This window comes from Poromitra crassiceps (genome assembly GCF_964638095.1).
Source record: "Poromitra crassiceps genome assembly, chromosome: 23".
Lineage (NCBI taxonomy): Eukaryota > Metazoa > Chordata > Actinopteri > Beryciformes > Melamphaidae > Poromitra > Poromitra crassiceps.
The window spans coordinates 19,260,248-19,263,264 of NC_139639.1; positions in this window are offsets into that span (position 1 = coordinate 19,260,248).

The window sequence follows — 3,017 nt, forward strand, 5'->3', positions numbered from 1 at the left end:
AAATGTCCTTGTGAATAAGAATTGCACATTTCTCTCACTCTCTCTCTCTCTCTCTCTCTCGCACATTATTTGTCCCTCTCTTCCCTTCAGCGGTAAAAGCCTAATTTTGTTTCCCAGTGTTTCTCTCCCATGGCAAACACATATATCTTCTCTCTCTTCCCTTCGCTCTCTCCTCCCTCGCCCTCTCCCATATGAAATCTATAACCGGGTTATTCCATAAAGTGAAACAGACACACAGCTGCCAGGGTAAAAGGGAGATATATGCATCGGCGGTGGGAAAAAGAAAGAAAGTAAGATTTAATAATAGACACACACACACACATCATCCTGAGGGGGATAATGACACTTGGGCAATATTCAGCACCAGAATCAATAAGGATTGGACCAGCTGAGCCAGCCAACTGCAATCTGCTGTGCGACAGTTCACTAACAACAAAGACATTTTCTCCACTCAAACAGGAGCGCTTCAAACACAGCAGCGACCTCGCTCGTCTTTCCACAACCTTTTCCGCGTCTCTCAGAATGCGGTCAAACCCAAAGTGACATTCATCCGATACTGCCGGAAGGCGACGAGGAGGAGGATTTACGTCTGCTATATACGCCTGTGTGACTTCAGAGAGAGAGACAGAGAGAGAGAGAGAGAGAGAGAGAGAGAGAGAGAGAGAGAGAGAGAGAGAGAGAGAGAGAGAGAGAGAGAGAGGGGCCCGGCACACAAAGTGGTTGTGGAGTTGCCGCCCTGCTTTCTATTGGTGGCAGTACCAGTGAGGCCCCGGTGCAACGGGGCCGGCTAATTCCTGGTACAAGACAACATAGAGAGACACATGGGGCTGAATGGGGTAGAAACACCCCATCCCATTCCCACAACAATGATGTTATGTCTATATGTCCCTGTATAATGATGTCTTTTACATATTTTGGCTATTTCTACTGTCAGGTGGAGGGACATCAGTCAATGTGCTGGACAGATCGTGCATATCAATGCATGCAAATAGCCAAAATGTTGCTTTTTGTCATTCAAAAACATTATAAATGTGATTAAAATAGACCAAAAACATTAGAAGATACACAGTAGTAGGCTAGAAAATAAGCAGGACAACAGGAATCTCCATTTGAAGCGAATGGAAGTTGCTAAATCTCTGAAATCCAAAAGATCCGCTCTCCGTCTACTTGTGTGGGGGGGGGATATATGTGCTTGATTTATATTATGTTACAATTGATGTGTCCACTTCAGCGGCTGTGTCTGGCGCTGCGACAGCGAGCTTATGCCGGTCTTTTGTTTGCCGGCTGTGAGTGATTTAGTCGAGTTTCCAATGGCAAACGGGTAAAGGACTTTGTTCAAAAGCTGACAGTCTGCTCTTTATGCTGCTATTTGTCCTTTTTCCTGTTAAAGCCATATTACAGTGCCGATGAGTCCACAGTAAAAACGGCCCACAGTAAGTTATATAGTGTCTTAATACTGTTGCCGTTTGGGGAGAAGAGACGCATTCACGTTATATGCTTGACAGATGACACCGCTGTCTACGTGTGAGGGCGTCTGTGTGTGTGTGTGTGTGTGTGTGTGTGTGTGTGTGTGGGGGCAGCGGGCAGCAGCCACTAATCTAGCTGGCTGGCAGGTGGGCAGGCTGCACTGCAGGCTGCAGGGAGCCAATTTGTTCCATTTGAACAAGTAAAGCAGCATCCAGGCGCGCCGTTTCCACTGGCTGAACTTATGGATTTCGCTTTAACGTCATTCTATGCAATACTTAATAATAACCATAATGTGATGGGTGCCTGCAGGGACATTCTCTTTTCTCCCTTCCGCAGGGAGGTCAGGGGTCAAAGGTCAGGGTTGAGCTACGGTGCAGAAACCTGGAGGTGGTGCAGGGCTTTGGTGCCTTGCTAAAGGACGCTTCAGCAGGGCGGAGGCTTGGGGGTTTGAACACGGGTGGGTCCTCTGGTGGAAGGAGGCCTCTCTTCACCTCCCCATCTTTAACTTTTCACTATACAGGCCACCGGTGCGTTTGTGAACGTTACGAGTGTGGATGTATGTATTTTATGCATTCGTCTGTGAAATCGGGCACAATGTATCTCAAGAACCCCCCCTCCATCACACACACACACACACACACACACACACACACACACACACACACACACACCACCCCTCGTCTCCTGCCTGGATGCCTGGCTGGCTGCACGGTGGAAAATGATAAGTAGGCTACACAAATACTGCCTGTCTGCAATCGATAGACGCAAATGCACCGACGGTGTCTTCTGGGGGGAGGTGTTGGGGTGGGCTGGGGAGGCGGGGTGAATATTAGCTTATTTTCCAAGCAGGGAGGTTCTGATCCGGCTCATAGTGTAATTGACGAATGGGGGGGAAACATGAGAGAGATACGGGGCGGAGGGGGGGGGAGAAATAGATAGAGAGAGACAGACGTAGAGGGAGAGAGAGAGAGAAAGCAATATGGAGAATAGAAAGTATCTGACATTTGACACAACTCCTCTCCCCCCTCCCATTAGGCTAATTCTATGACTTTCTCTTGTTGCCAATAGCATCTCCAAGTCATACCCCCCCCCCCCCCCCCCCCCCCTCCCCCTAACGGCATTACCAGTGCCTGCCTTCTCCAATGCAATCAAACCATTAAACACAGTGCAGCATCCCCTCCATGGAGTGATTTCCTCCCAATAGAAAATCACTGGACAAGAGCTACTCCCCTTTCCTGTCATCAATAAGCAGTCAGCACGGGGAGCTGCGTGCATATCCAGCAGAACACAGATCAAATCCAGCAGATTTTCAGCAGAATTAAGATGCAAGTGGCAGATAAAAGTCTAGAGCTGTAACAGCCATTTGTTCTGTCTTTATACAAATTAGGAAGAATACACATCTCAACAAAATGTCATCTCACTGACTGAAAAGATTTAAAAAAATGCTCCACATGGGTCAAATGCTTTGAGTCGAAATGAGGGAAATAATTCCCACCTTCTGATTCAGCTGAAATGACTTTCATTAATAAAGTAAAAAATGCGGCTTAAAT